The following is a 26502-nucleotide window of genomic DNA, read 5'->3' on the forward strand; positions in this document are numbered from 1 at the left end:
TAGCTTGCACTCTTAGGGTTATCAATCTGATGAGCATTATTGCTCCTACACACATTAGAAGTGTTTCCTTTCTTACCATAGAAATGACAGGTAGGTTTGGTGTTCTTACCTTTTTTGTTCCTTTCTTCTATAGTCTTGGATGACTCTCCTTCTTCAGTGCTAGTATATCCTAATCCTTGAGTGTCATTGTTGGACCTTGGGGATTTTAGTAACTGCTCAAAGTACTTGATGGCTTCATTAGGTTTGTTGAAGCTCTCTAAATTTTTCTTTTCTTTTCTCAAATTATCCTACAATTGTTCATTTTGCATCTTCAGTGTAGAGATCTCAATGTCCTTCATATTTAGCTCATGATGTGCATTCATCATTTGGCTTAAGGTTTCTAGCTACATGTTTGAGATTTTTTCAAACTCAACTGTCTTCTCCTCCAATCTATTTGTAAGATTTCTCCTGTCATCTTCTATCATGGCTTTTTGTTCAATAACCCTTTTCTTTTGTTCAGTCACTTCACAAAGAATTATGGCTTGTGATTCTTGTTCAATCTTCAAGATTATGATTTCTTCTACTTGAGATTTATTCCTTTCCATCAGTTCTACTATTGTTGCATCGAACTCTTTAGTATCACCATTGGAAAATACTTCTGTGGTATCAATCTCCTTGTAGTTTATATCATTTTCAGCTATGGCTATATCCTTCCTTCTTTTCAAAGCTTTTTGTAATTCTTCTCTGGTTTCCTCCAATTTGTGTAGAGCTAGTTGAACATCAATCACTTGATTTTCTATTATCTTTCCAAGTTTGAAGACCTCCATCTTCAAACCTTTTTTCTCCAAGTTGTTAGGTTTTTCCTTGTGAGAACTTTAGCTCTGATACTAATTGTTGGAATATTCAAATGGGATGAACGCTTCTGAGAGGGGGGGGGCGGGGTGTGAATCAGAAGTATTACACTTCATTCATTAAAACTTTTGACTAAAAGTATATTACATGCATGTAAATATATGAAATAAACATGAAGTAAACACATGCATCAACAACACATAACACTAGATTTTGATAACCTACAAACCCTCCAAGAATAAGAAGGTAAAACTGAGGTGGGAATGATACCCACAAAATCATTGCAGCAATAATAGTTTTGACCTTTGATGGTCTACCCTATGAAAGGCCTGCCTTGTTAAAGGCTTTACACTGTATCAATAGTGACCTGATTAAAAGATTTACAAACACTTTTCATTAAGTGTCACCCTGTTAAAGGATTTAATCACCCCTTCAAAGGATCTACAACCTAGTTGTTAAGCTAACCTATCAACATAGGATTTCCTTTCTAATACAATTGCTAGAGAATATTAGGTATAATAAACCTAATAGCTTATAATCCTTGATTGTTGAATTCAGGCACTTGATCTACTTTCTCTGATCTTGATTCTTTGAAATTTGATATCTAGTCGTATTCCTTGCTTTGTTTTGATCAACTAAATATCTACTTGCTGCTCTTTTCCTCTAAGTCTTTTCACTCTTCGCTCTGAATTTCATTATAGCTTTCCATATGTTTCTTTTTTTTCATTACTTACAATGAGATTTTTTCTTCCTTATAAAGACTTTTGAAGACTTAGGGTTAGGTATGGATCTATAATCCATGTTGAATCTTTATTTCCCACTCATTCCTTGCACTTTTATTGGTTGCATGCATTCACCATTTTTCTTATTGGCTGTATGTAGATTGCATAGGAAATACAAAAAATTCAATCTTATCACTTAGATCCTTCGAGATTCATCATGTGTCAGCCATAAAAATGGTTTACATATGATTTTGTGCCTTTTCAAACTCATATACACATTTTGTGTTACTCGGCACTTACTAATTCCTGATGCTCGACACATATAAGAAACTAGCTCACTCGACTGTTGTAGTGATTCTATCTTGCTTGGCATCATCTATGACTCGGCACCTAAATATTACTTGGCACTTGTATCATGCTCGGCACTTGTAGTCACAGAGCACTTAAAGATTTCTCAGCACCTGAAGATCATTTGGCACCTGTTAGAATTATGACTCGGCATACATAGTGTACTCGACTTCCATGTAGAAAGTGGTTGAGTGTGTTGGCACTCAAATGTCAAAACCATTTTGACACTAACAGATTATAGCATTTTTACTTAATTAAAAATAATTTAGATGATAATCAATATTTGCTAAATTGCTTCAGCTTGATAACGATAACTTAATTTGGATTTTAATAACCGTGGCATTTTTCATTTAATTTAAAATATGATAAAAATATTAAAAATATTATGATGATCATAATTTTTAAATAAATTTAGATTTGAAAATAGGAAGTAATGAATTAACAAATGAATATTCAATATTTTATATGAACATTTATATATAAGTTATAATTTGACCTTTTTATTTGTAAATCAAATTTTAATATTATTTATAAAATTTAAATTGCATGATTCATATATTATAAAACATTACCGATCAAAAAAAAATTACATGATTCATGATTCACGAATCATGATGTTACATGTATCATAAATTTAACTTTGACAAACTATTTTTTTATTTATTTAATATTTTAAATAAATTAATAATAGTTAAAACTATTATAACTATTAACTACAAAATTACAAATTACAATAATTAATAATTATTATTATATAACTTGCATGGCCCTGGCACCTGCGTTCATATATTATCGAAATTTACAAGTTTTGAAATTGATAAGCCATACATATACAAATTACAAATTTTCAATTGAATAATTTTTTTACTATAAATCATTAATCAAATACGAAACCATAAAGGGATTGTTGAAACCCTTTTTTGCTTCTAACTTTGTAACAGTTAATTTTTAATAATAGAGCCATAGACTAACATTTGAATAGTGCATTAAGAAGCCAAAAATAGAGTCACAGACTAATAGGAACAATGAATTGAGAAGTCAAAAACTATTGTTTTCATTTATTATATCTAAGATTGTACAATGTATAGATTCATAGCATAGATATTCAAATAGCTGATTAAATCAGCCTAATTTTACTATTTCATAATTTACATTCAAGGGCAAGGCCCAATCTGCAGTAACTACTTATCATTTTTATCAAAAACAAATATCTTAAAAATATTTTTTGTCCAAAGGGAAAGGGTCAAGGAAATAGGGAGCAGGGAATAGGGAACAAGGAGCATCAACAAGCTAAGGGCTTGAAGCCTTCAATCTGAAAGGTCTTCAAGCCCCTCCATGAGGAATCTCTTGAAGATGACAATGTCGTTGAACTTGTGTAGCCATATGAAGTTGGTTTCATTGATGTTGTCCAACAACAACCACTTCTATAGAAAATCCATCCCAAGTCACGCCCACTTCCAATGGTGAGTCAATTGGCATCCATTTATGTCGAGCAAGAAGGGATGCTTCTATACAATGCTCCATGTGCCTTGCTTCCAACACTTATCTGCTACGTTGCAAAAGGGATGTCAATACTCGACCTCAGTACCTACTCGACCAATATAAGAATTTTGATTTTATCTTCTAAAAATGTTATGCAAAAGCATCAAAATTTCTACTTGATGACCTCCAATGTTGAGAAGAGATGCAAGGAAGTAGGAGGTAATATCTATGGACACATTGTACCTCTTCTCATTTCTTAAGAATTCATGGTCAAAGACCATGAACAAAGCATAGTTAAAAAAAGGACATGTGGAATCTTCCTTGCATACCATTGCTAGGACATCATCAGGTATCATGCCCAAAAAGGGCTTTTGCAAACCCATTATGGTGCATCTCAACCGAATTGGTGATCCATGACAATTACAAACCTACAAAATTGTGCAAACCGAATTGAGAATTTGAGAACTGATAGTGAAAGAGGAATTGAAGAGACTCTTTAATAGCAATTGCATTAAATTGTTCACAATCTTTCATATCTTTTATTTTAGTATTCCTATTAATTTGCAAGTGTGGGAAATGTACTCGCATTAATGTCAGAGTGCCTGCCAAGCTGACTATAAATGAAATGTAATAAGTGTAACTGTCAGTACCACATTTATGATTTTAATCTTGATATGATGTTCACTACATTCTAGTTAATGGTTTCCATGTAAAACCTATCATGTGTCTCCATTTCGAAGAATTTCATGTGGTTCTAAGCCTTTTCAGGCAACTTACCCCAAAATGCATCTTTTGTCATTGATCTATAATTAATCAACAGTCGATAAAACTAATGTATTAGTGATACCAAAATGATGGTACACAAGTTGGTAATGTTGACACTGACATTATTAATAATAGGCAGTACACTAGTCAGTACACTTGGCAAACATAAAGCCTTAAAGGTCACTAGCCAATATACTTTGTGAATTCACTTTTAGATTAAACAATTTTTTAGTTTACCACCAAAAGTTAGCCAAGACCATTATTATTCATTTTCCTACAAAACAAGTAATTCACCTCTGACATTGCAAACTCATTTATGGCAAGAAAAAAATAGCCATCAATTATTTATCTATCAACAAGAAAAAAAATTAGTTTGCCACATTTAAAATGATTTTTGTTAGGGCAAGAAAAAAATTTCCAATAAATAATATTTTATTTCCCTACATGAAACAAGGAAATCACCCTCAACATGAAAATTTTCCCACCCATAAAATGTTGGATTTGTCATCATTTTAGGCTCTTTTTTTCGGGTAGGGTTTCTTAAAGTTATCCATGTGGAAAATTCTCTTCAACCAAAGAGTTTTCTAAAATTGTGTAACCAATCTTAACTGAGTGTCACTCTTCATTGCACACCAAATGTTTTTATTAGCACCATTACTCAGTGCCACTTGTCTAGAGTCAAAAAGACCTTGAAACTAATTTTTTAGAGGGTCCAAGATGTCCAAGGGAATCAAATCTCTCCACACTCTATATATACCTAGTATATTTTCTTTTAGTTCTATATAGTTGTGCAATTTCTCCTCCCAATTCACTTTACACCAAACCTTCAATTGTACCCACTCTCATGTATCCTAGATGGTCTCAAACTCCCAAGAGTCCTCCCAGAAAGAATCTTCCTTACCATTGCCCACTTCCCAAGATAGGTGATCAGTAAAAGTGATTGGCATAACACCAAGAAGTTCCAAATGGACAAGCCTTTTGGTGGATTCTTGATAGTAAGAATGCAATTATTTTTGGTTGTATCCAAAAAAATTGATTTCAGAATTTTTACCCATAATTGATCAAGTTGGGTGTACAAATTCTAAACTAACTTGGCACCAAGAGCTTGACTTAAAGGATTCTAATTTCTCAATCCTGAACCACTCACAAATTTATTAAAATACTCTTTGTCCTAGGCCAGGAGAGGGAGTTTGTCTAATTTCTAAGCTCCATGACAAAAGAACTTCCTCTTTTTTTCTCAATTTGTGTGATTATCATCTTAGCGATTTTGAAGCACATTATTGAATACAATGGAGTAGCAGAAATAATAGATTTTAACAATAGAATCCTTTCAACCAATGATAAACAATGACTCTTCTAGCTCCCCATTGTGTCAAAATAATTTGAGATTGGATTTTTCCATAAGTCTTATTTACTATAACCTAGACATGGGATGCAAAGATGACATGATAGTGGATGCAAGTTGTGAGCTAAAGTCTATGATCTTCCTAAAATGGACAAATTTTTCTAAGGACCTAGAGCTAGTGATTAAAGTGGAAAGATATTCTAATGGTGGAAGATTAGTGTAAGGAAGTGATGCCCATAGGACCATGAGGATTATCTTGGTATCAAAGGTGGATGTAATGTGATGTGTGTGGAAGCTGTAGGATAATGGTGGATAATCAAGTGTGGACCCCACCCTATAGAACAAGGTGATGAGGGACACAAATGATGAGATAACCTACCTTTGGAGATATGTGTTAGTTGAAGGATAGTCTTAGTGATATGATGGATGCAAGATATAAGATACGTGGCTTCTAGGATGGTGATACCAAAGACATAATGTGATAGGGGGTGTGGATCGAGATGTAACTAGATGAAGATTCTGGACATTTGTCAAAAGGATAGTGAATCTAACAATGCTTAAGAGGATAACTTGTCTGATGACTCTAAGAAATGACTCTAGGTAAACAAAAGTGCAAAGTGTGTGAGGAAGAAGTTGGACCTTATTGCAATAGTCATAAGTGGTAATCTTGATAAGGGTATAATTAACTCTAAAGTGGGCTCTCAGTCTATCAATCTTGCACTCCCACTCTGCTTGTAATGTGCTCTCAATGCCCTCTCTCTCAATTCAGTCTAATTGGGAAATTTTTTGATCGGATGTTGCTTTCTTATGTTTGACTTCTATTTCTCTATATATTTAGGATGTGTGAAGCTTAACCATTTTGAACTTGGGTTTTGATCATTTTGACATGAGGACTCAGCCTTACTATTTTTCTTAGAGTAACAACTTCTAGATAGGGTAGTGACTACGATAAGTACACCCTAGCTTTGGTTGGATAACTAGTTTCTTTAGAAAAAAAATCCTACGGTTGTTGTGAATGGACTAGCTAACAACCTGTTGACACTCAATGATAAAGATCTTACTGAAAAGTGTAAGATGTATGATAAGGCTAAAAGGAATCATGGTGGTTAATGTATGAATGGTCAATAAGCCTATGGTTTACTCCTTTCCTAATGGTTACATTGTTAACCTTGTTATCTCACTCAATTTGTAATTCTATTTTGACTCCTTGTTCAATTTGTAGTTCTTTTGCAAGTCTAGGATTAGAGTGTGCTAGGTTTTGGTGTGTTTGCTCTCTTTCTCTGTATGCTAAGGATGGCTTAACCTTGACCTTTGTAACTTAGGCACTGGTTGGTGGGACATGAGGACTCAATTTATCTATGCTCAAGTAAACAATATCAATAACAAATAGGACAAATAGTTTCTTGAACATATAAAGTAATGATATGATTTGACTGATATTTTCAAAAAAATAATCCTTGGGTTGTTGAGAATGAACTTGCTAACACCTTTCAGCACTCAAAGATATATTTCTCAACAATAAATAAGATATATGAATAAAAAATCTCTCGAATTATATAGGAATTTTGAGAGAAACAAGTAAGTGGTCTCTTCTGAAAAAGGATTTTGGAAATTAGGACGAAGAATTGTGTGTGTTCAACAAATATTTCTACAAGGTCGAATCACAATGCAAGAACTTTATAAACAAATTATCCCTAAAGTCAAATTGGCTTTTTAGAATATTGCTAAAAATGTAGCTACTAAGTTGGTTCATAATTAGATTCATGGAGTCATCACAAATGGTTGTTACATGTGTGACCCACTTATGAGTCTATTTTGACCATGTTGAAATTGTAGGAAAGTTTTCCTACCTCAGAGTAGCATTAGAAATGCATTGTCCAAACTTGTGTGGACATAATGAAATGGTCTTTATAGTGCCTTATCTCTATACTAGCCAAGGAATTTACCAGTGTGAGGTCATTCTTTGATAGGGTGATGCTTCCCAAGGGATATGCCTCTCTAGAAGTTCTCCTAGGGTTGGTGCAAATGAACTTGCTAATAACCTTTCAATGCACACATTACTTAATTAACCATTTTTTTAGATGTAATAAAGGAAATGAGCCCATAGAATTATTGTAGTAGAAAAACTCCTAGGAACACACCAATTAGTTGTTCTTTCCAAATTGAATATTAAGTCATCTATCTGAAATAGAAGACACATGTGATTAGGATGCAATATTCATTTTTCCAATTTGAAAAGGTGTGTGCTCAACTTAATAACTCAAATCATGAAAGCTTGAAAGAGAAGGGAATATGAACATTTTAACCTTAGTCATTTGAGAATTTTTTATTCATTTTAAGTCTAAAACTAGGTGTTTAGTTTGCAATGTTCTTTAAACCTTATGCATTCAAGAATTGTGACTCTTTTTAAACCCAAATCAAAAGATTTATTGTTTGTTCAAATATCCCTTAGCCATTAAAGATTGGATTATGATATAGCATGAATTATTAATTTTAAGCTTCAAATGAAATATGAGTTTGATTTTTAAACTAATCTAAATGGACATAGAAGATAATGCCCTACATAGTGAGCGAACTAGTTAGAAATTATAGTGTGTGTTCCCATAGGTAATAGACACGTTCCCGTTGTCATAGGTTCATGTTCCTGTAGCCTCAGGAATCATGATAGAAATTGGTAGAGTGAAAACTGGGGAAAAAGAAAAAGGCACATGCAGACAAATTAATCAAAAATCATTCCTACTAGCCAAGTACACATTCTCATAGGTCAAACTCGTGTTCCTACGATGGTAGGATTGTGAATTTTTTTGAAAGGTATAGAAAAGAATAGACATGTGATTAAAAAATTGTTTGGAGCTCCTTTTTTTCTTCTAGCAAGAGCAGGATGTCATTCCCCCAAGTTTGTGTGATTGCGGGATCACAAAAATCTCAAGATTTCTACTATGTGAAAAGAAATTATGCATACTAGTGTCATCTTGGTTTCTTCTTGAACATAAAACTTGAAAATAATATAAGAAAAATATTGCAACACTCAAACACAAAATGTTAGATCTATTAGTTTGTTAGTAAAATAAAATAAAATAAAAGAACCTAACAAAGATAAATGATTGACTCATGAAATAGGATCCCACTAGACATACCAAAATAAATGTGATAAAACTAGTATGATAATAATACTTAAGAACAAACCAAGCACTTATAGACTAATAAAAAAGCAAACAAATAGATAACGGAAAAAGGAAACCCAAAAATACAAGACATAAACCTTGAATATATGTGTAGCCTCTTTGATGTGTTGATATGGTCGTGATTATGGATGTGTGCTCAATGGTATCCTCAATGCTTTAACAATGGATGAATCAGGGTTAGGTGAATGCATGGAAATCTTAAAAATATCAATAGTATTTTTGAAAGTAATTAGCTCTCAAAATCATATACTAATTCTACTGATAAGGTGGATGATTTGTGAAGGATTTGTTGGAAGCATAAATGTTGATGATATTCCTATGGGGGAGTATTTTAGATATGTTACTATGATGATATGTTACATTCATGATTGAGTTTGTCATTGATATCAACATAGTAGTCTTCTATAGTATCTGACAGAAGAATAGTGGAAAGATCAAGTTGGTACGGATAGCTAGTTGAGTATTCTCACTAATATCTAAGGTTATGGGAGATACTTCTGAGTATCTAGTATATGTAGTTAATGTCAAATAAAGAAATGTTAAGTCTGGAAGAAGTTATGTAAGTTTTGGTGATGTCTTTTATGAGATAGAGTTTATAGAGGCACGTTCTGGTAAACTTGTTATATCTCTTAGCAGAGTTGTTATTCTGAGAATTGAGGTTGAGGATATGAAGAAGACGTGTTGGTGATAATTTGGCTAAGCTTGCTTGTCATAATGTTATGTGTACAAAAAGATATTCAAGTTGTAAGGTAGAAGATTAATGTTATCGCTAAGTGTAACGTGTTCTTAATATGGTCCTATAATAATTAATTGAGAAGGTCTAAAGCCAACTCAGGGAATTTTTTTATGGACTCGATATAAAGGAAGGACATTTTCCTTTATCATGGATGACATGGAGAAGTGATTGTAAGTAGTAGAGAGATTGAAATACAAAGTTGATCAGAGTAGAGTGAAAGTGAAGGAAACTTCATTGCCAAGGTTTTATTGTGTGATATGAGGTTTGATATTTGGATCCAAGGTTTGTGACATGGTCTAAAAGGTTTGATAATGATTGGTTCAATTGATAGAATAGAGGAAAGAGGAATATAATAGTAAATTGCATGTTTGAGCAGTGAGCTTTTCTTGTAGTTTAAATTGCATGTTTGGGCAATGGGCTCTTCATGCATACATCGTACTACAACTCCTAATAAGGTTGGAATCTCCTAGTAGGAATTCAAAGTCTCCTAACTGGGACTCATATATACTGAATGTTGTAATAGACTCTTAACAGGGTCCATCCTCTAACAAGCAATATTTATATTAGTATGTCATCTTGTGGACATCATTCCCACCAGAGTTTTCTCTCTGATCAAGGGTTTCCCTAGTTAACATATCTGGTGTATTTGTCTATGTGCATCTTATTATGGTTGTTGTTAACTTTGGTTGAATGCTTAAGTTTATTTAAGAAAGATAAATGTTTTAATTGTTGGATAACTGATTCAACCCCCCCACCCCTCACCCCCGTCCTCTCAGTTATCTTGGTGGACTATTGTTTGTAACAGGATTGAGGGTTCAATTAATAAGCAATTGGATGAGGAGATAAGAATTTTTGATGGATAGTTAACTAAATGAGGTGTGAGATATAGTTTAGTTGATTGGGATAGGTGGAGTAGATAGATTTTTTTTGTTTAGAGGTGTAAGAGGGAGATGTGGTAGGAGAGTGGTCCTGGGCTTGAGTCGAAGGGAATAAATTGTGTCTTGATTCATGCAAGTGATTAGGAGAGGGATTTTAGACATGGATGAGTAGGTTATGTGTTCCAATTAAGGTGGGTGAGGTGGCTTAGGTTATTGGATGATATGGACGGTAGATGGATTTGTTAGACAAAAGGTTGGTGGAGGAGTTTAATTAAATAAATGAAATATTTAATAAAAAAATAAATTACCAGTGCATGGATTGAGTTTGGCTAACTGTTGGGTTGAAGGGTTAGTGTGCGGTTGGAGGGATCTTATTAATTGAATTAATTAAATAGAGAGGGGATGTAGGATTAAATTAAATGGGTTTTGCATTTATTTAATTTAATAGAGGAAGGGGGATTTAATTAATAAAACAGACCATTGGTTGTTTGTTAATTTATTAATCAAGCTATAGTTAATCGATTTAATTAATTAATTAGGGGATAGCACTAAAATAATTATACATTTAATATTTAATTAAAATATACCTTGGAGAAGACTAGATGTGATTGTGTATTTATGTGATCAGATTTAGGTATCTACAGTTGGAAACAACAATTAAAACGCATGTGCTCTCTAGGGGTGATGCAACTATGTGAGTTGCACAGATACACATAAATTGTGAGCAAAAAAAAATTTCATCTCAACCATTTATTTTTTTAGGGATAGGCTTGTATATTGTTCTAATTTTGTAAGAATACCTATCACAATCATCCTTAAAGTTGCTTTGTCCTTGGTTGGATTGTTTTACCATTATCAAACATGTTGAGAGTTATACATTAAATAAAAAAATCAAACAAACATTCCAAAATTGACCCTATACATTTTTTAAGTGGCAAACTGGTCCAAATTCCAACATAGAGTCATTTATGGGTCATTTTTGGGAGTCTACCAAAAGAGAAAAGTTGTTTCTTGCAAACCAAGGTGATTTCTAGAGATAGCATCATTTCTGGTAACCTGATTTCTAGATAGTCATTTCTAGGATATGGATTACTTCCATAGGTATTTTTCCAAAAAAATGTGCATATTCTAGTACCCTTTTGGAAGCTTTGTAATACCATCATATTATAATAGTAAAATCAGAAATTTTTGACCATATCTATTTTTAAGTGTACCTCAAATTGCATGATCAAGGTTCAAACCTATCTTGCTAGTTGTGTATTTCTTGTTAACCATTCATCTTAGTTATTAACTCACTATCAAGGTAACAATATTTTTGATGTTGAAGCTAATCAATCTATTTTTTCACATAAATATTCCTTGTGTATAAATCCTTTTATGACAAACACACTTGCATAATCTCAAAACCTAACTTGACATTGGGAAACTACAACTTATGTATCAACACAAAGCTTTCATAGTACTTAAAAGATCCAAGAGATATAACTTAAAGACAAATAATCCATTTTCACAAGAAGAAGAAGAACCAAGACTCGTATCCTTTGAACAAGGTGTATTTCTTGTTAACCATTCATCTTAGTTATTAACTCACTATCAAGGTAACAATATTTTTTATGTTGAAGCTAATCAATCTATTTTTTCACATAAATATTCCTTGTGTATAAATCCTTTTATGACAAACACACTTACATAATCTCAAAACCTAACTTGACATTGGGAAACTACAACTTATGTATCAACACAAAGCTTTCATGGTACTTAAAAGATCCAAGAGATATAACTTAAAGACAAATAATCCATTTTCACAAGAAGAAGAAGAACCAAGACTCGTATCCTTTGAACAAGGTGTATTTCTTGTTAACCATTCATCTTAGTTATTAACTCGCTATCAAGGTAACAATATTTTTGATGTTGAAGCTAAACAATCTATTTTTTCACATAAATATTCCTTGTGTATAAATCCTTTTAAGACAAACGCACTTGCATAATCTCAAAACCTAACTTGACATTGGGAAACTACAACTTATGTATCAACACAAAGCTTTCATGGTACTTAAAAGATCCAAGAGATATAACTTAAAGACAAATAATCCATTTTCACAAGAAGAAGAAGAACCAAGACTCGTATCCTTTGAACAAGGTGTATTTCTTGTTAACCATTCATCTTAGTTATTAACTCACTATCAAGGTAAAAATATTTTTGATGTTGAAGCTAATCAATCTATTTTTTCACATAAATATTCCTTGTGTATAAATCCTTTTAAGACAAACACACTTGCATAATCTCAAAACCTAACTTGACATTGGGAAACTACAACTTATATATCAACACAAAGCTTTCATGGTACTTAAAAGATCCAAGAGATATAACTTAAAGACAAATAATCCATTTTCACAAGAAGAAGAAGAACCAAGACTCGTATCCTTTGAACAAGGTGAAACATCAAGGAGATACTCCAAAAACCCCTATAACACAAGATACACCACAAAGTACACAACCAATAAAACCTATCTCAATAAAAAACATGTATCAACAATATGACTCTGATAATAATAGTAATGAATTGGATGGTAGTGATCAAGATCCAACCAAAATAGATTACATAAAGTTTCAAACAAGAAAAAATTTCCAAAAACTCCTTGAAAGGACATTAGATGAAAAAAAGGATGAGTACTTCCTTAACTTAGCTTCTATGGGAGTAAAGCTACCTAAAGACTTTTATGTGGAACAAATTTAAAAAAGAGGTTGATACCCATATTTCCATTCTAACAAGATAATTACTTACAATGAAAATGAATTGAAATGTTGAAAGAAGAGAAGGAAAAATGGGTGAAATAATACACTTTGGAACACATATGTCCGTTCCCATTTGATGAAGAATTATATGTGGCTTCATATCCTCCACCCTATTGAGATACCTAAATATGACAAATATCATGGCAATACAGATTGTTGGTAAGTTGATTTGTCACTATGAAGTTACCTCTGAAACTGACCCTTTTCACCCTATGAATAGTGATAACTATGCCAATAGTTGGATATATTGAAGCTTAATCAATATCAAGCTACAACCTTCCTCTATGTTTGAGAGGGGAAGCTCTCGTGTATGATGTGATTATTTTGGATTTTTTGTAATTTTCACTTGAAAGTATGAAATGAGAAAGCATAAAACTATACACTACATAAACCCTGATGATAGACATACAAATACCAAATGGGATCTTACATTGAATAACAGATGAAAAGGGTGTTATTTAGCATAATGTGCAACAATGACAAAGAATGCATAATAGACCTTGACATATGAAAAAATAAACTACCGTAGCACATCTACATCAAGAAACCATGAGATGAATGTTTTTCATCATATCGATTGCATAAATAAAAAAGATCTTTAGATTGCACCATTACATAAAGGACTACCTACTCAACATACGAGAAGCAATCAGAAATAATTGGTAAACACAATTAAGGCATATGACTAAATGTGTTCATGTTATTTCTTTAGAGATATATAACTCCAAAGACAATTATCTTCTCAATGCAAACTTCAAAAGAAACTTTTCCAAAGTTTTCCCCCTTTACAAAAAGTCTCCCCCATCCCCTTTTACAATACAAGTTGTTTCTTATTTATAGGCTTCATGCAACAACTACTTTCTCTATGGGTTAATAACTAATGTTGTTTTACACATTTTGGGAGAAGTTAATTAACCTCACAAATTTGTGCAAAAAGATTTGGTTAATTAACCTTTACAAAATTAACTGAAAGTAATGAAAGTCGTTATATATGAAAGCCTAACTTAAAACTTATTCATTCTAACAAGCCTAAATAAGTAATCATGACCATGGTGTCATTAGAGACAAACAAAACTAATCACTCTACTATGAAGATGAACACTTTATAAAAAAAATTCAATGACATATTGGGTTCTAGCCACTCCACAATGTCAAACAAATACTTGCAATGAAATCTAAGCTTCATAATGTCTTAGGGAGTACATATGTCAATTTATTTCCTTCATCGTGTCTTCAAATTATTTTATAGCTGCATCTTGATCCTCTATTTTTACTCTTTCTAGGTCTTTCAATTTATTAATGGATCTCCTTGACAGTCAATGGTGATAGGCCACAAGAATGTGCTACTGTAAATTTTGATCAAATAGTTCAACAACTTGCATTGATACTTTAGACAATTCCATCTTTACAAGCACTTGACTTTCATTTCCAATTATAATAATAGTTGTCACCATCTTCCAAAATTGTAAATAATAGAGAATAAATTGATTATTTAGCTGTCAATTAAATTTTATTGAGAGTTTCAAACTTTTCAAAGGTTTGGTTTTGTATTTTATCTGCAAAAAAAAAATATTCATATGGTGACATACTCCTTTCCTCAATTCTATTTGTTTGATGCCCAAACATTGTATCACGCACCTTTCTTTCATTCTCCCTAACCTACCATTGGTGCACATGTATCTCCCTATGATTTTTCAAATATTTATTTTACAGTGATGAACTCGGGTGATAGGTGCTTCTTTGGGTAGACATCCATGTATTTCACCAAACAACTCACTTACTTTGTCTATATAAATGTAGTGGAGACTTGAGCTCACTTTGGGATATGCAAGTCATGAAAAAGATCCAAGGCAAAGCTCATCTTTGAACTTCATATTGTTAGTGTCATTAAAATTATTCAATCACAAAAATTCCATCTCGATAAGAAGTATAATCATTGTGTTAAACACTTGGGTTGTGTTCTACATGCTTCCACTTTTATCAAATATGTCTCTTGATACCTTTCACAATATTCTCTTCTCCTCGAGCTACTGGGCACTCTATCATACTTTTATCAGCTCTTTTTGCACTAAATGCATACATTAAACCTATGCCTTCTAATGGTTACACTCCATGAATTTCATGTTTCACCACCACATTTTTTATGGTGTTTCCTTCTTCTCTACCTTTTGATGGATAATATACAAGTTTTCAACCATTATGACAAAGATAGAAAAGACATTGAATGGTTAGATAACTGCATGAAATGCCATCTCATGAACTATGCAGTGTCATTTAATATTTATTAGTCCATGTCGTTAAGGAAAGGGACTATAGTTTCAAGTTCTTTTTCACAATTAGTTTCTTCCTTGGAAACCAGGAAAGATGGAAAAATCATACCTAAAACTATAGTGTTGAAGAAATTCAAGAATTAAATACAAGTCATAAATATAAATTACTTTTTAACTATTGGCTATTGGTATTTTTTCCAGTAGTATTTTCCATTTTCTATTTAGAAGATTTAAGAAAAAAAGAAGTACAGGTGTCATTAGTAGGAAGTTTTATGTGGCACCTTGCATGTTTACTTGGTGGTGTCCTTGTGGTTGTATGTGGCATACATGTTCCTAATTACAAAAAACAAATGTCAAAGGTTGAGGTTAATGATTCTATTATTACCCTAACATGATCCATGTGTTCCCATTTATAAAAAATTTGGAAGTGCTTCAATAGTTTCTACTAACTTTTGTTTGTGTTATAGACTAAGAAACAAAATTTTAGAACTATAAGTATTACTTTTCCTTCTATTTTGATTACAAATTATTTTTTCCCATTTACATTTCTATTTGTATGGGATTCTATATTCATTATCTTATTTACAAAGTTTATGTTTCTTTCATTAATTTTATGCCTTAAATTATAAAGGACATTGAATTCATATTACTTATACATGTTGTTCTAATAAATACAATTATTTTGATCTACTTCAAAAGTGTGTATTCTTTGTTCTGAAACAAAGTTTTGTCATTTTATTTTTTAATCTTTATTTGATAGAGAATATTTGATTACAACAATTACTCTCTCTATTGTTCCTTAATTTTTCTTGTGTTGCTTTGTTTCTACAACCTCATAGATATTTTTTTAAGATTTTAAACTATAATGGCATGTGGCCACCTGAAATTCTATGAATAATTTTCTTCCAATTGATTGTTATGTGAATTGCTATGATCTAACTGAGTTCACCTTATTACTTCAAAACCCTAGACAAAAACTTTCATGGGAAATGCCACTAGAACCTACAAGGAATAATTACAGATGAGCTCCTCCTCAAATTATTCATTGCTCAACCTTCCCATTACTCAAATCTCAAGCTGGAGTGAAAATAAATTTTTAATTGTCTTAGAAAAAATACAATATGAGAATATTAGAAATAAAGTGTGGAAAGGAAGTAGCCCCTAGCCATCTCGCAAATTCTAGATTCAAACCTCAGGTTTGGGTCAATAGTGCACATGTTTTTTAAAAAAGAGCTCATAGTTATACCCTTGCCTATATTCATATTATTTAGCTTTTCCTTTTCCTCAACTTCTTCTTCTGGCTAATCATATCATTTGTTAGCCTTACCTACCCCAATTGGGCATAGCAATTACATGAACAAAGTTATGCTTGGCATGGAGGATGCTCAAGGGTCTGAGTCTCCTTACTTGAGCTTCATTCACTACTTATAAAGCCTAAATGCACATGGGTGATGCAAACTATTTTTCCACTCTTCCCAAATTCGTGTTGTAGACGCTTAAAATTGTCCTAAACACTATATTTATTTATTTAATATCTTTTGTGACATTATAATTAATTATTTATTTATTAATTATATTTGCCATATTCTTCTACTTATTTAATTAAATTTATTTAATTAAATAGGTTCATTTCCCTAATGTATTTAAATTTAATTTAAATACATCATCCTAATGTATTAAATTCATTTAATGCATAAGTGCTCCATAAATCCCCTTTCGAATAAATTCAATTTATTTAATCCCCTTCACTTTATTAAATTCTTTAATCACATTATTAAGTTGAATCTTATTTAACTTAATCCTAATCTTATCCTAAAACCTAGTCTACACACATCACCCTCATCCTTCTAAGCCTACCACTACTCAATCCCACTTATTTACCTTAAACACCCTTTTAAACACCTTTTAGCCCCTAAGTGTTTGCTCACACATGTGTGAAAATCTCTTGATCCAATAAATGTTCCACTTCATTTATGCTTCTTACATCTCTTACACATTTGTCCCCCTCTCCTCCCCCCAAGTTGTTCACACATGTGTGAGCAAACCTTGAGCCTCTCAAACATTAAAGCCTCTTTTTGACCTTTGCATTGCTTGTCCTTTAGCCCGTGTGTCTCCCTTGTGGCACCTATGTGGATGACACATAGATGCCACCTCCCTAAGGTCTCTCTCAAACCTATAAATAGAGCCCCTATCTCAAGCATTTCTTCATCTCCCTCATTTGTATTGTTATCATGCTAGTGTAGTTCCAGAGCTTTTAGAGATTTCTTTATGCATTGTTACTAACCCTTTGGTAGTTGTTTATTTCTTGAATTTTTTTTCATATTCATGGTAGTATTGCACTCTTAGGTTTTCTTATTACATCCATCTCCATTATCCATTGAGTGATCTTAAGAATGGTTGTTCCATAGCCATCTCTTGAAGCATTCTTCATCATTTAGTTTAGTTGCATGTTCGTCATTCCATTTCATCATCAAGGGATTCAATAGTTATGTTTTGGGAGAGCACATCTACATCCCTTACACTTAAGCACACCAATAAGGCCTCTTATGGGTGTCCTTGCTGAGCTTCTTTGAGGTTGTGTGAGGACTCTAATTTGTTGGTTGCATAGTTTGTTTTAAAACTCAAGTAGACTTAGTGGTTTATCAAACTTATTTGAATCTTAAATGCACATGCTACTAACATTTACTTGTTTACACATGCTCCTGACAGGTTAGATTTTGCATACACATTTTGGCACACCTGGTGGGACCCATATCCCTATTTTATCTTCAAAAAATATCAAAACTATTAACTTGTTGTTGAAAGCTGCGCACTATCATCTTCATTAAGATGTAGTGTCATCTATGAAGATGCTTTGTTGTCTTCGCATATTGGCGTCTCCACATACTAGCATCTGCATAAACTGGCATCTCTGCCACTGTTATTTTAAAATCAATATGTTACCACATTAAATCTAAGCTTTAGTGTCTCCAAAGTTTGTTTAGTCATCTGTGTAGATTTACCATTACTGTCGTCTACGTTATGGGTGGACATTAAAACTTATTGTTAAACTAGACTGTCATTTTGCGATTTCCACTAAGTTCTATTGTCTCTAATCCTTATACTATTGTCTGCATTGTGGGCTATAAGAACCTAAGTCAGTACTTTATCATCTACATATTTTGGTGTCCCTAAGTTTTGGCATTTGCAACTCTGTTGTATCATCTGTGACTAACAACTTACCAGTGAATTGTTAATCGTACATCCTAGTATTATGTTGTCTACGAGTTTTGACATCTTTGCAGTTGTGTCATCTATGCCTAGTGTCTATCATCTCCACCTTTTGACCAATTAAATTAATTTTTAACACTTAACTCATTGATTGGATGATTGACAAGAATTTCTAATCAGTTTTTATTGCAGGAAACAAGCTTTGGATAACTTCCTTTTTAGTGATTTTGATCACTTAAAAATTTGTATTAATTTTAATTACTTAAAGGTTTATAATGATTTTAATCACTTGAAAAATTTATAGTGATTTTGATCACTTATAGGATTAGATGGTGAATGAACTTGTATGAACTAATCATTTGTCTTTGGAATGTATGTTGCAAATGAATACCTAAAGGTCAAACATACTCTTGAATGCATTAAGGTAAAAAAATTACACCCAATCTTGAGTGCCTTAAGAAAATTTAAACACATTTCATCGGAATGGATGATGCTCAAATACACTCTTGAATGCCATTGATGAATGAACAAGTTTTTTTTCATTGGAATGCATGTTTAGATTAGTCAAACACAATCTTGAATGCCTTAAGGAAATTGGCATGCTTTCATTGGGATGAATGTTTAGATAGCAAATAAACTCTTGAATGCCTAAGGTCAATGAAGCTTGCTATAAAATATTTGAATTTGGTGCTTAAAATGAATTCACTCAATCTTGAATGACTTAAAGGAATTGGTTTCATTTTTAGCAATTTGCTTATGTTCACGATCAATTTATTTTTGTTGACGAATCCTCACTTTTCATTATGTTGACAACATTGTCAAGTTGGAAAGAACAATGCATGCTTAAACACGAGTGTCTTCAAGAGTAGATTACAAAACCTAAAACTCCATTGGGAAAGAACAAGTGTCTTTTAACCCCAAGGCCGTTTACATATTCTCTCCTCTCATGCCTTCGAGTGATCTTGAGTGCTCAAGAAACAAGTGGTCTTGTTTATAATTTTAGGAGGCCTACTTGGGGATATCATCACCCCTTGGGATGACCTCAACTTTAGTGTTTTGGCAGAGTATAAGAATTAGGAGGTGAATCAAAAGACACCTCTCTTGGAAGTAAAATTTTGTCACTCTTGGCTAAGCCCCAAAGAACTTTATACCTTTGGGAAGTGAAGGCGGAGATTTGGGTTACCATCTCCCATGGCTATGTGGCACTATTCTCTTTCATCTATAGATTTGGGCCTCATGTACCTTATGTATATTGAGGATGCCCTCTAGATAATCTTTGTACATCCTAGTGGTAGCCTTATTAGGATTTTTGATGTGTTCAGCATGCTTGATTGTTTAAATAGCTAAAACCAATACCAAACATCAAACAAGTTCAAAAATGAGTGAAATGGTGAGCTAAACTTTCAGTGAGTGAAATAGTTGTAAGTGGGTCCTCTTGACCTATGGTTATTTTTTAGGAGTTCTTATATGTAGTCTACCATTTGAAAGTCATTGGGTCTTTTGGTCACAAGCTTATTTTTTGAAATTGGGTTTATTTTGTTCCTGCCATTACCGACAAAGTCAAACCTAAGAAAGTGAAATTGTCCAAACCATTTTCCTACAAAGAAAGGAAGAACCTAGCACATGGTGATAAACAATTTCGATATGCTATCAAAGACATCAAGAAAGAAGAAGTTGAACAAGACTGTTATGATAGAATTGAATACAATGCTAAACTTCGAAATTGGTCTACTTTCCCTGGAGTAAACCCAAGGTTTTTGTTCCTAGTGAGAGAAGATTGAGTTAACCGCATAGTGACCATGACACCTTCATTTTCCACATCAACCCCATTTCCAAATTTCTAGTCTTCCATTTGTAAAATTTTCTCTAAAGAGCTTGATCATTTGAACCTTAATCTTTTGGGCATAAGGACATCTTAGTTACAAAACTTCTAAGATTACAAAACTAGACCTTTATCCATAAGCAAACATTTATTGTAGTTACACTCACTCATTTGGGATCACAAGTCCATCTCCAAATAGTGGGTAATCAATTCGGTGTCCTATCTTTCCTAAAGATCATTTAACCATCTTTGGTAGGAGAAAGATACATTTATCCTATATCACACTTGGATTGCTAAATCAACAAGGTCTTTTGTTTATATTTAGGTTGTTAGCCCTTTTATCACATAAGGTTCAGTTGCTCTCTTGCACATTCTTCTCTTTCTTCCATAATCTTCCACCCATTGGTTTGGTCACTATTGTATGGTACATACATGATCTGGAAGATTCATATTTAATCCCATGTCTCATTTGTTGGAATCATTAAGGCAACAAAAGATGGATAATCCTTTTCCTCTACAATTAGCCTCATTGGGGAGCACATTTCCCTCTAGTACGAACTTTGGCATGCCTAGCTTAACATCCACACAAGAACCAGAGGATCATTTTTGCAAAACAACTCTAGGAAGTAATTCACATGATGATGAAGAAGTATACCAAGATGAAGATCCTATTGACAACAACAATATCCCTAGTGATGTCTGAACATTCCTTGCAGATCCATACAATTTAGAAATGATGGAAAAGTCTATTAGGGCAAACAAGACTAAGATCTTCCTAAACTTGGTTTAAAATGGTGTTAATATCCCTACGAGTTTTGATGAGAGCACCTTGTTTAGATAGATTACCAAGGGTGATGCTCCCGTATTACCAACTTCAAAAATAGCCCAAACATCTGGCAAAGAAAAGGAGGCTACGGTGAGAACTATTTCCATACCTACATCAAGTGTCTCAACACAACCAACATACCAATTAAGTGCAGAACATATCCAACAAATCATTAGTGATATGCCCAACACTACTAATGGTAGTATTCTACAGTCAACCTTCACAGATCAAAATATAGGATGCTTAAACATTGGGCAAGTGCCTACACAACAGATGGCAATTCCAACACAACCAATATATTCCTCTTATTTGCAAATGCCAACAAGTATGGTGAAAACATTTGTGTCAATTCCAACGAATGCATATCAATACATTGGCCAAAGTGGAGCACTTCCACCACCTCAAAATATATTTGGGACTCCTTAAAACTTGGGAGGTGGGTTTATCAATTCCCAATAATCACAAATGCAACCAAACCACGATGTAGCCCAACAATTGCATGAACTTCAAAATTTGGTCCATACCATGAGCAACAAAGGGGTGAAGGATTTCTCTTTTGAGGAAATTTTTCCCTTTCCATTTGATAGATCCATTAACATGATACCATTTCCACCAAACTTTGAGATTCCTAAATTTGACAAATATACGAGAGAAACATGTCCTATCACACATCTCAAGGAATTCTATGTTTTATGTCAAGAAGTAGCCTATAGTGAGGATTATCTTAAGAGGCTCTTCACATGAAGTCTTGGAGGCCCCACACTAGAGTGGCTAATGAACTTACCCAAGGGTTCCATTACTTCCTTCAATGATTTAACAGGAAATTTTGTAGCATAATACTCTTACAACATTGAACATCATGCCTCATTATGTGATTTGTGCAACACAAAACGATGAAATGGTGAAACATTTTCCAACTTTCTACAATGGTGGAGGCATCTTGCTAATCGCATGCCATACAAAATTGAGGATTCCCACCTTGTGGATATATTTATCAAAAACTTGATACCAAAGATGTCTTTCCACATGAAGATGGCTAGTCCTGAAGACTTTCCCACCTTAATCAAGAAAGACAAGAACATTGAAAATGGACTCCTAGACAAGGGTTCCATTAAATATTATAGCTCTTCATCCTCAAAAAATGACATGAACAACAACAGAAAACCCAAATTTTGTTCTAAAAACAAAGGTGTTACCTATGATGGTGTCACTAATCTTAAAAGTGTACAAAACCTCCAAGGTGGGAACAATAACGACAACAACTATCATAATTGAAACATCAACAATTCAAAGCATGACAATCAGAATCAAAACAATCAGTGATCTTGTAATCAAACGTAATTTTTTCCTCACAACAACAAAAATGCCAATAGCAATTACAACTGTGACTATGATCGAAATAGGAAGTTCACTAACTTTCGTAAACCTTTGGATGCTATATTCCAAAAACTAGTGGATCACAATTTGATAGCGTTTCCCAACGCATGACTCTTTGATGAAAATCAACCCAAATCAAAATGGTATAGGGAAAAAGAATATTGCAAATACCATTGCATCAAAGGACATGACACAAACAAATATATAAAACTCAAGGTCTTCATTCAAAATCTTGTTGACGATGGAGAAATTGAGGTAGAAGGAGGACCACCCTCTAAAAATGCTAAACTGGAGATATTTCAAAAGCCATTTCCTAACCACAACAATGACAATAACAACAATGGAAACAACAATACAAACAATGTAAATTGAGCTTCCACATCAAATGCACTCCACTATGACTATTCTACTAACCACCTATCAGGGTTTGACTCCTTGTGTGATAAAATAGAAACAAATGATATATGTGGTTTTGACTCCATGTGTGGTCACATTGAAGAGGTAGACACTCATGTGAATACCCTTGTCCTACAAGTAGTTGATTGTGATGCAACCACTCAATAGGGAAGAATAATTTTGCAAGCCACCACTCCCAACCCCACTAATCCATCAGTTTCATACGTGCCTCTTGCGCCATCCACTTCACAAAGACCCACTTCTCGCTATGATGTATTATCCCAGTTAGGGAAGACTCCTACACAAATATCCATTCTAGAGCTCCTCACAACCTTACCCATCCACAAAGAGATTTTGGAGACTTCTCTTTTAGAGTCTCGTGTTCTTTAAAACATTAATGCATCCCAATTCACCACTATGATTGGAAATCTTGACACACAACAACACCTTGTCTTTAGAGACAAATATTTCCAAGGTCCTAACCAAGACCACAATTTATCGCTCCACATTCAAGTCCTTAGTGACATTATATAAAAAGAGTCCTTATAGATAATGGGTCCAATCTGAACCTTTGTACATTGAAGATGATCCATTTCTTGGGGCTTCTAGAAGACCTCCTAGATATCAATAAAAGGATAACAATCAAAGCATAGGATGAAAGAGAAAGAGAATCAAAAGGAGTTATCATGCTACCACTAAAGGTTGGGCCAGCTATCATAAACACTGAATGCCATGTCCTAGATTTGGATTTGCCATATAATATCTTGTTGGGTCGACCTTGGATACACACACTCAAGTCAGTCCCATCTACATATCATCAATGCTTAAAATTTCCCTACCAAGAAAGAGAGGTCACAATTTCAGGCGACCCTTTTCCTTTTTCTTTTTGTAAGAGATTGGAAGGTGCACCAACAATTTTTTGTCTAATCAGTGAGTTTGCTAAGGTTATACCTAAATCTCTCACCATAATAGAATCACCTTCCACAACAGTGCCAAAGTTATCTAATAATAATTCTAGTTCCTATAAAAGAAAAGAGAAGGTCGAAGATACTAAGTTGTTACTTTTGTTGACTTAGGAATGGGAGAGTATAAGTATGAAAATGCCTTGTGTGTTGGACAACTACCACTTTCCCCCCATTCTTTTGGAAAACCTTCACAAATACTACCTTCTATAGATAAGGATACTATGCATGTTAACAAAATAACATTTGAACATTGGGGTTCACTTAGCGATGAACACATGGAATCTAATATCCTAGATTGGTTATATTTTGATGGAAAAGATGAACCTATGGAATTCCCCAAGGATAAATATGTTAAGCCTGCTCCAATCATAAAAAACATGGGATATCATGGTACTAGCCTTGGACCTAAAGAAGATGGAATTAGACAACCCCTTGAGGCTAATAGCTATCCTAAAAGATGTGGTTTGGGCTCCATTAAACCAAAGATGTCCTTTGCTAACAACTATTGTATGGTTGACCTTGATTCTGAGACTGAAGAGGAGGAATTCTTCGAAGTACCCTATCAATAAATTGAGGATGACCTAGATAACCATGTCCATTACATTACCATAGTTGAACTTTCATCCACCGACCTACCTGTCACCAACCCTAACATGATAGATTGGGACCTTCAGGACACACCACCAACTCTTGATATCTATAACTCTGACGAAGTAGTGATGGCACTCTTTGGCCTTAAGAATCTCCAAGATTATGAACATGAGATCCAATACAATGAAGAAGCCTACTTTGTTAGCCAAGTCAACTCTCTAGGTCACAAAAATGAAAATAAAAATAAAAAAATAGAAGAAACATCCTCTAGTGAAAACTCTTTTGGAGCACTTTTAGATGAAGAAAAGGATAAAATAAAGGATGTATCTTTTGGTGAAAACCTTCTAGAGGCACCAAAAGAGGGAGAGGTTGACTTTTTGTTCAGATCTTTACCACCAAAAAAGTCATCAATACTAAATAAGGACACAATTCTAGTTAATTTGGGCATGGTATATAACCCACAAATCACCTACATTGCTGCCACTTTAAGTCCTAAAGAACAAAAAGCAATGACTGAGGTCCTACAAAAAGGAAAAATCAATTTTGCATGGACATACAAAGACATGCCTAGTTTAGACATAGATTTGGTTGTGTATCACTTAGCAGTAGATCCAAAGATTAAACTGGTGAAACAAAAGTTGCGCAAGATGCATCCTAAGGTAGCACTTTTAGTCAAAGTAGAACTACAAAAAATGCTAGAGGCAAATTTTATCCACCTTATTGATTATCTTGAGTGGGTTTCCAACATTGTTCCTATAGGAAAAGCATCTAGGGGCATTCGCGTCTGTTTAGATTATCGAGATTTAAATCTCACATGTCCTAAGGATGATTTTCCACTTCCTAACATAGACATCATAGTGGATTTGACTGTCAGACATGAGATGTTGTCTTTAATGGATGGTTTCTCTGATTACAATCAAATCAAAATTGTAGAAGAAGACCAACATAAAACAACATTTACCACCCCATGGGGGACCTTTTGTTACCAAGTCATGCCTTTTGGCTTGAAGAATGCTGATGCCACATATCAACATGCAATGACTACAATCTTTCATGATCTTCTACATGTCATAATGGAGGACTATGTTGATGAAATTCTAGGAAATTCTAAGACCTGTGATTCCCACATTGATGTGCTCACCACCACTTTTGAAAGGTTGGAGAAATATAAAGTTCACCTAAATCCAAAGAAGTGTGTTTTTGTGGTCAAATCAGGCAAGTTGTTAGGCTACATTGTGTCAAGAAGAGGCATTGAGGTAGATCCTACCAAAGTGAAATCCATCATGGAAATGCCTCCACCTACCACATTGAAACAACTCTATAGTTTTTAGGGAAAGTTATAGTCCATCAAACGGTTTATGTCCTAGTTAACAGATAAGGTCCATCCACTTCAACATTTGCTTTGAAAAGACACTAAGTTTCAATGGGATTGCTTATGTCATAAAGTATTTGAACAAGTTAAGGTATACTTCACTAATCCTCTAGTTCTAGTCCCTCCAATTGTAGGATGACCATTGATTCTATACATTTCACCCACTTCAGTTGCCTTAGGTGCTCTTTTAGCACAACTAGATGACAATGGTAATGAGTAAGCTATATACTATATCAGTCAAACATTAGTTGGCTATGAGTTGAACTACACTACTATTGTGTAAGGTTGTTTGGCAGTAGTCTTTTGCACACAAAAACTACACCATTATATGTTTAATCACACTACACATCTCATTGCCAAGATAGATCCACTTGAATTTTTTCTATCAAAAGCCTCCCTCACTAGTTGAGCTACAAAATGGGTCTTTATTTTAAGTGAATTCGACATTGTCTATAAGGATCGCAAGGCCATTAAGGGACAAGTAATTGCAGACCAGTTTGTTGAAGCTCCTCTTCAAGGAGACCATCCCATCATAGAAGACTTTCTAGATGACACAATTATTATTGTTACCCCTAGTACATAAT

This window comes from Cupressus sempervirens, chromosome 10 (genome assembly GCF_028749045.1).
Source record: "Cupressus sempervirens isolate cs-2001-9-10 chromosome 10, ASM2874904v1, whole genome shotgun sequence".
Lineage (NCBI taxonomy): Eukaryota > Viridiplantae > Streptophyta > Pinopsida > Cupressales > Cupressaceae > Cupressus > Cupressus sempervirens.